The following is a 9,175-nucleotide window of genomic DNA, read 5'->3' as shown; positions in this document are numbered from 1 at the left end:
GAACAGAGATCTCCACAGCGATTAACGAGTTTGAACAAAATGTGAATGATGCCTGTGATTCAACAACAAAAAATAATAATTCACAAGAGAGTAAGAAGACTAAATTTTCTATCGTATGATATCCAGGAAGAGCTTATAGAAAGTATTAAGAAATTAAAAAATGCACAGAATCACTGTATTCCTCATCAACTATTTTTAATAATATGGGTGACAATTTCCATCCTATCGCACAGTCTGATAATGGTAACACTACAATTGCAGGAGTTTGCAGGGCAAGAAGTGATAAAACAGATACCCCAGTTGGTAATGCACATCGTAATTTTTTAATATGTTAGACCAAGTAGTAAAGCACATACTTACCAAAAAAGATCCGAAAGTTTTAATATTTAAAAAAAAAAAAAAAAAAAAAAAGCGGATATTTAGAAGAATCTTCTGGAAAAACTGTAGAAAGCAATTCCTTTAAAATGTCTTGGAGTACATGTAAGTAAATTCGTTAAATTACAAAAAGGAGGTATTGCAATCAGTTGCAAAAGAAGTGAAGACATTCAGAAGATTACAGAGCTTAATGACAAATCAGAAGCTAAAACGTTAATTGACATAGGCATTCATAAAGTAGGATGCCAAAATGTACAATTCACAACGTACCAAAAGCAGTTATGAAGTACAATTAATGTACAATTAAGAAAATGTTAATCTTATTTTCTGAGAATCTTATTTAAATTCTTATTCTTTTAAAATCTTATTTTCTGAGAATATAAATTTAGTCGCAGAAGACATAAACCTCCTCTTTAAACTGACTGAGAGATTTAAAGATTGGGGCACTTTTCCTTTGAGTTTGCTTTAAGAAGTTTAGTTTATGTGACCAACACATCTACTCTATGTAATTTTAAAGTGCCATAAAATTCATTTCCCGAATTATGGAGATGGAAGGAATATGTGCATACAAACCAGGACTTAATAGCATTTGACATTAAAACTTTAATGAATCTCTTCTTGAGTGTTAAAAGCAAAAATATAAAAAATAAGAGTTACTTGATGAAACTAAAATTCACATTACAGCGATAATCCTATGAGGAACCAAAATTCACTACTTTTTTATCAAGATAGGTATAAAGTTTTTAGGTTACCGTATTGGGCCGGACTTTTCTCGCCGTCACTTTTTCATCGGGAACTAACATGAATAAATTACGGCTACTGCTTTCCAGCAGTTCCATCTATATGATCTACCATATAATCAGACTCGGTTCTACCATATAACCAGACTCGGTTGCCTTTCTTTAGGTTGAACCCACCTCAGGCGGGATTAGGCATCCGACATAAAAGACAACTGCAGGTTACCGACAGACTAACCGGCTCCAGTTAACTGACAGACTACCGGTTCCAGTTAAATCTTCAATTCTTACGCTCTTCTCAGAACCTGCATAACCAGAGTGAAGGAGTCCGTGTCTAAGTTCGAAGTGACAGAATAATATGCGAATGGTCTCAAGATGAAAAACGATGGGTTATTGACTGAAAGCCAACGGCATTTAAGTTACTAATCAGCAGCAAATTTTTCAGCTGTAGATGGGCTCCTTTAAAAGATCACAGAATTCTTTGGCGCATGCCGGTGTTATAGGTGCCAAGACTACGATCATTCACAACACAACTGTAAACATCATGCATATTGCGGCTATTGCAGAATCACAAAATTAGACACTGAAGTCTGAACTTCCATCATGCATTAAGCAAGCTGCAAGTGCTCAACAACATCAACAATAGCAACTTAGATATCAGCCATCAAGCTTAGGCACTGTACAACGTACCAAAAACAAGTTAGCAAAATAAAAGCAAGAACAAACTACGGACTCAGTAAATGTCAATAAGAGTCAGTTAACACCCTGATCTGTAAATGATTAAGAATATGCATGATTTTTTAGAATTATAATTACAAGTATTAGCTCCAATGATCATAGGTTTATTTCATACTACCTCTGGCTCAGATATCGTTAGTATCGATAACTCGAATTCGCAGGTTCTGATTTCCGGTGTATATGCTTCCCAGCTAGAAGATACTGCTTATATCCTTGAGGAACTAGATAAAACTTTAAGGTTAATTCCTTCTCCTCACATCACATGCTGTGGCTTTAACTCGCATAACCAGTTGTGCGGATAGGCACTGACAAGTCCGAGAGGAAGTTATTGGAACAATTATTAATACATAATCAATGCTCTGATTTACCTTCATTCCAAACTCGGAATGGCAGAAGATGCCATGACATAACTTTGACCTTTCAGCATATTATTAGCGAAATTAATAACAGATCCATACTGTCCACAGAATGAAAATTTTGGAAACATGGCTCAGTTTCTTTTTGATGGCTAACGAGCTTTTATTTGAAGAAGGAAATGACTGATATCTTTATCAAATTCAATACAGATTTCCCAAACAACCTATCGCTGAAAACCTTGGATTTACTTACTGATCTGATGACGAGATGAATTAAGCTATCTAAGTGCTCACTAATATTTTTTGCTATTAGACGCTGCAGATGAATATTGAGTGAATGCATGTACTGTTGAGTGTACGTAGTATAGACAGTATATGACCAATAAATTTGGTGCCTCTGCTTTCATATGTGCCATTAAAGCCTTTTAGTATCTACCTATTCTTGAAACATCATCGGTAGCATCTGGAAATATTTTATTCAGGGGTATTTCGTTTTCAAAATTAGGCAAAAGAACAAACTTATTTTGGAATCGATTTGGAACAAATCGATTTCAAAGGCGATCAGACAAAGGTCCTACTACTTTAGGCACAAAAGAAATTCTTTTTGCTCTAATCAATAATAATAAAGTTCTATAGGAATTTTTATAGAGTTCTATTAGTGAGTTCTAATAATTATATTATCCTATAAAATTACAACTTTTAATTAACTTCCATAAAACATTTTCGTAAGGTTCAGCTATGAACGGAGAGTTCTTGGAAAAGTAGACCGAGAAGAGTGCTCGAATACTCCCATATAAAAGCTATTTCTTTTCACCGCCCATCGATTGTTATACTATAATACCATCCTTTCCCAATATCCCTTGAAACTTCAGTCGCCTTTTATTTAGACCAGACCAGTGCCCATTATTAGAGGCGGGGCATTGCCGGCGCAGCCAACTTTGAGAATTACTGGTTTAGCGCATAAAATATCACAATTTGGTTCAGAAGTTAGACATTTCAGAAATCTTCTTGTTATTATTTGACGGTTATAGTTAAGTTAGGAAGTGTTCGTTTCAGAATAAGACAGCAAACGTTTCTGTTCATCCACAAAATAGTATGATTTTGATCTAGGATTTTTCACCTTAAATCACATGATGTATTTTAATAGTTAACCTAGTTATCTAATTATTTCCTCAGAAATACCTCAGACGGGTTGTCATGGTGAGAGGTTTCTTTATAAACTAGTTATTTGCTGATTCAGCTATGTCCTAGAATTTTATTTTCCCCTCTTTACAAGTACAACTTAATGAGAAGGAAAATATGTGCAGTATTTTCCTTCTCATTATGTATTGGACTGTACTCATTTAAGACATATCCATATTTAGCTCCCATATATTTTTCATCAAAGAATTTATTTTCACAGCATATTCGTAAACTGTATCTTTAGAATGTAAGTAAGTAAATGCCATAATTTTCACACAAGTAATTAAGATAATTACTTAATGGTAATACGAGTAATTACATTCAATTTTAGATTCAATGATTTTTATGTCAAAAGATTTAAAAGACACAGAAGTCCGTAAAAACTAACTTTTATATCAGCTAATTAATAATAATGTATGTATTATTACTTAGTTCCTCCAAAAATCCATTTAAAAATTGATTATATCCAAGCAGTATTTAAAATATTTGAGTTAATACCTTGAATCAGAGATATAATTATATAAATGCTTCAAAATGAAAACACTATCAGGACTATTATTTCTCCTTATCTGCTTTGCGAACATGTAAGTGTCCTGAGTAGAACAGTGAGCTTACTGGAAACTATGCTCTGTTAAACTGTAGAAGAGATAGCAAAGATGAGAAAGGTTTAATTACCCTTTATCCTACACGATTTACAGGTGCTCTCGCACTTCGGAATACGCAGAACAAACACTTGTGGTCTGAACGTAAGAAAATAAGAAGTACTAGCTAACTAAATTTAAATAAGAGCTAAACTCGAATACTTTATACAGACTCGAATACTTTATAACACTAAGATTGGCCTTTTAGATTTTTACGTATGTAGTATACTTTATAACACTAAGTATAAACTCGAATACTTTATAGCACTAAGATTGGCCTTTTAGATTTTTACGTATGTAGTACGCAAACTGCGGAAAACTACAACACGTCTTCGATATTAAGAGGACTAAACCCCTGGCCTTAAAGGCGGACAGCAACTGATTGAAATACAGTCGCGAGAAGGCTCACTTTCTCTCTGTTCTTGACGAAAATCCACAAATTAAATACTTAAGAGTTTGCAAGTACAATTTGCATAACCAAACTAACGCGTTTATTCTGGCCAGAAGTGGAAAATGAGAGAGGACAGTTAAATTTTAAAATAAAATAAACGTTAGTAAAACTTAAGATCTTTATAACACTAGCAAGTAAAAGCTCGAAAAATTATTACAAAACATTATTATTTTTTTATATAAATTTCATATAAATTTTCAGCGAAATTAAACAAACCTAAACAAATAAATTAGTTTTCACCATAAAGAAACAAATGTAAACAAAGTTGTAACTTCATTTTTCTTTTTCTTTTCTTTTTTTTTTTTTCAAAATATTATAAAATATTATTAGGTACTATGAGAAATTATTTTGTTTATGTTGCTTGATGGAAACAATGGGGCGTTTGAAAAAAAAAAATAAGAAAAGAAATTAAGAAGTATTTTGCTTTAGTTCCATATATTTTTCTTTTCTTTTGTCGCCCTTTTTCACTTCCTTGTACGAAGTAAAAAGGAAGTATTGTAATAGCTAAAAGTTTCAGGCAGCATATTTCAACGAAAATAACCATTTTGACCGCTATCGAATGCAATTTAACGATGTTTTTGGGTAATATTTGTACGTAAGGACAGAATAAAATACTCTTTTCCTTCAAAAAAATTATAAAACTGCTTTAAAATTAATTCTGAAGAGAATTTTTCGTGGCGTCTGTACGAACGTATGTACGTACGTGCGTACGTACCTCGCATAACTCAAAAACGAGTAACCTCAGAACGTTGAAATTTTGTATATAGGACTGCTATAACATGTAGATGTGCACCTCGTATTTTGGTTGCAATCGGCCGCACCAAACGTATATAAATATATGTATATATATATCCACTCTATTACCCGGCTCAGTGATCTCAGCTTCTTTACTCTTATATGTTTGTAAATTGTACATTTTTTGCTTTAAAAATGATTGAATTATGTTGTTTTTATCTTCCGGTTAAGGATTTTATGCCTTTAGTAAATCTGTGTGCAATATGTTCAGAATTATCAGCAATTTTAAAGTTGTTTAATTGCCGCTAAGCCTGTTTTTAATGGCGGTCATTGATGTTTACATTTGAAACAGGAGACTAGTGGATTTGTTGCCAATCTAGAGAAACTTAGCTTCGCAACAACAAAGATAACGCATTCATTTATTATTGCCAATTAAATCATGCTTAATTCTTTTTGGAATTTTTTCGAGGAAATAAGCGCTTGAAATTTACTTCGTAATTTTTAATATAGATATTTTGTGTTTTTATGTATTTTTGCCTTCTCGCGAAGTGAGAACTGAATTAATTTAATGAGAAATACTCAATCGTCTGTGAAAAACTGTTTCTTTTTTGTTTTGTTTGCTTAATTTCTTTTATACATAGTTCTAGCTTTATTATAGTATTTGAATAGAACATGTGGCAACGATTAGATAATTCTTTAAATGATATACATTTTGTACATTCTGAATTATAATATGAAGGAAATATAATACTGTTAAGTAAACCTAGCGCCAGAGTGTCGCTATGGTAAACAAAGTGAATTTTAAAGAATGCATGTATTCTATTGTGGTTTATGCGCTGTCGGCGAAGTAGGTTTAATTCAATCTAATAAGTGTAAATAAAATGGAAGGAAAAATGCGTATAATTTAATATTCCCCACAAAGAAGTCATGTGGTGTACACATCAGATTTTTTTTTGTTTAAATCTCAAGATTTTTAGAATATTTCAGAATACTTTTTTTTTATTAAAAGGAAGTATTTCTGAAATATTCTGGAAATTATATACTGTTTTCAACATGATTAAAAAAATGACCATTCTCGGTTCTTTCATTCCATTCAAAACAAACTGAGGTATGATTATGACCTGCAAAACAACAATCATTAAAACTAAACGTTTTCATTAATGACCTTCTTCATGATCTTCCACCTCGTCAATTCTGAAGGAACTCTCGCTGGTGACGTCACAGGCAGCCCAGCCGTCTGTTAAAGATCTGCATCGTAGAAAATCCTCAACTCACCTCTGTTGTGACGGTTAATTTGGGCTATTGGATAACGCCATTAGATTCGATTGAAGGTCTCGTTACAGTCTTGGGTTTGTTACTTCCGCTCGCTTATCAAACTCATTGAAGTTTAACATTATTTCTCTTTAAAAGTATTTTTTTTATCAACACTTTGAACAGATATCAAGGATAACAAGCTATTATGTTGTTGCTGAATGACAGTCAAGATCATTCAGGGCCTTTTCGGTAGCTAGTTTTGATTTGAATTAAAAGGGAAAAGCCGAAACCACCTACACAAAACATGTATTCCGAATGTTATCATTTCCTCTTGTATATCCATTTGTTAATTGGTAAAGGAAAAGCCTATCTCTAATGGCTGTAAAAAATAAAATTAAAAAAACATACATTCGGCTTCGGAAACTGTATATCGCTGAAAATGTGGAACTAGACTAATTTATGTAACATTTTGTGCAGTTCATTGTATATTTTTTGCGTCTAAGTAATGCAAAAATTGTTTCTTTTAGAAACATAAAATGTATTTAAATCATAAAATTAGTTAAAAGGTTAAATTTACGATGTTAATTCTAAAAGTTTTATTCTGGAAATTAATGCTGTTATTATTGTATATAAACTCCCATAACAGAAATAATTTCTTAATTTTAATTAAACTTAACTGTTATTTAAATTTTTTGAAGTCAAAATGATACTGAACTTTTTTATTAGAAAAATGCTCATCTGTTTTAAAAGTTTTTATCTCCTCCACCCCTTCCACGTCACAGATAAATTCAAAATTTAGGTTGCAAAATTCTATCTAAAAATGAAAATTTAATTTATTACGAGTTTCTAATCTTAAAATAAAATTTTGTTCATTTTATAGTAAAGTCTTTAATTTTTGATAAATATTCTTTATAAATTTTTAATTTTTGATAAATATTCTTTATAAATTTTGAAAACAGCTTTACGTGTATTATTAATACATATATTTATTAGTCATTATTAATAAAAAGGAGAATAAAGAAATTCCATGTGAATAATTCTCAGTAAAAGTTTATTTAGAAATTTAAGGTTAGAAATAATTTTCAATTTATTGAAAATTGAAACAAAGAGAGTAAACCATATTTGGCATTATTATGGCTATGTTATTGGCATTATTATTATTAATGTGTCAAATTTCAAAATGCGTTAGTATACAAATTCACATATATCTTGGAAAATTTTGAATGAAATGTTTTAATGTATTGCAGATATGCCTAGAAATATATCTAATTTAAGATTTGGAAAACAAAACCAGTGTATCATTTCAGAAAAGGTTCGATTTTGTGTCAAATTACTAGAATAATATTGGGAAAATTCTTTGGTTTAATCGAAACTTATTCTAGTTAAAGTATGAAACTCTGTGATTAGTTCGTCACATAATTTAAGTCATGAAATTACTTCAAGTAAGTGACTTATTTGATAAGTCGTTTGAGTGCGGGAAGAAAACAACTGCATTATGTAAAGAAATTTTTGAACTTCCGATTCTTTTAATTTTTTATGGCCCCGCGTATAAGTCGACCCCCCCACTTTGAAGTCTTTTTTTTTTTTTTTTTTTGTCCAAAATATCTCGCCTTATACACGGGTATATAACTTGCAAAAGGGAAAGAATACATCACATCAAACCATAAAACTTAAAAACGCGAGGATAAGAAATTATTAATCCCACCAAATGGTATGATTGGAACATCTTTGAAATTCCTTACACGATGATAATCTGAAAATTTAGGTGCTCTTAAGTCCCGTAAAAGGTCTATTAAAGTAATCAACAGGGGAATTTACAGGAATACGTTGAAAAGGTATACATGGAATACCTGTATTAATCTTCATTAATTCAGTGTTACGTTTCGAAGTATGACTTGTTGCTTTGTCTTGATGAAGTTTCACTCCTTGAAAGTCATCGGAATAAGGAATAGACCTTTCTTTATAGCACTAATTTAGGCACACCAATGCTTCTTCAAGGGTCCAAACGTAGTTCCATTTATCGTCAGTTAAATAGTTTCCATACAAAATTCTACAGATTAAATTTTGCGTTGACCCACATAGCTCGGAAAAAGAAGGTGAACATTATGTTGGTTACCTTTTTTAAGTTGCAAATCTTGGATTATTATATTTTATTTTTGCTACAGGTATATTTAAAGTATTTAAAGACGTTGAGATATTGCAATCGATTTCAGCGTCAGCGGAATTTCTCTTGTTACGAATGTTTTAGCATTAGAAACAATCCACACCTTTTTTGGGTATTCGTTTGAAGATTTCTTTCCATGCATAAGTAATAGTTTTTCCCTTTCCGATTAGTAACGTTGCTTATTTTTCACCTAAAATTTTAATCCCTTGCATTTCACAACGTTTTTGAACTATGGAATAGAAATATTTCTCTTCGGCAACAGCAAAAACACATTCTTTCCCATCCTCATTTCTTTATTTTACCACTTCTCTGCAGCTTTAATCAGTGTAGAAGTTAGAGATACTGGGTGCCGTCTCTGGCATATGGCTAAATAGCATTGGTTGCTGCTGTCCAGCTGCCTGGTTCTAAATCCAAAATGGAACTTTAGCTGACTGAAATTTGGTTAAGCGAAGTTTTGCTCTGATAAGCATTTTTTTTTAAGGTTTAACGCTGAAAGTACAGTAGAACTCCAATTGTCAGAATCAATGGGGACCAGACCCCCT

This window comes from Stegodyphus dumicola, chromosome 3 (assembly GCF_044657685.1).
Source record: "Stegodyphus dumicola isolate Sdum_Otavi_A_Nest chromosome 3, ASM4465768v1".
NCBI classification, from domain to species: Eukaryota; Metazoa; Arthropoda; class Arachnida; order Araneae; family Eresidae; genus Stegodyphus; species Stegodyphus dumicola.
The sequence above is the reverse complement of the archived record's forward strand: the minus strand, read 5'-3'. Positions refer to the sequence as shown.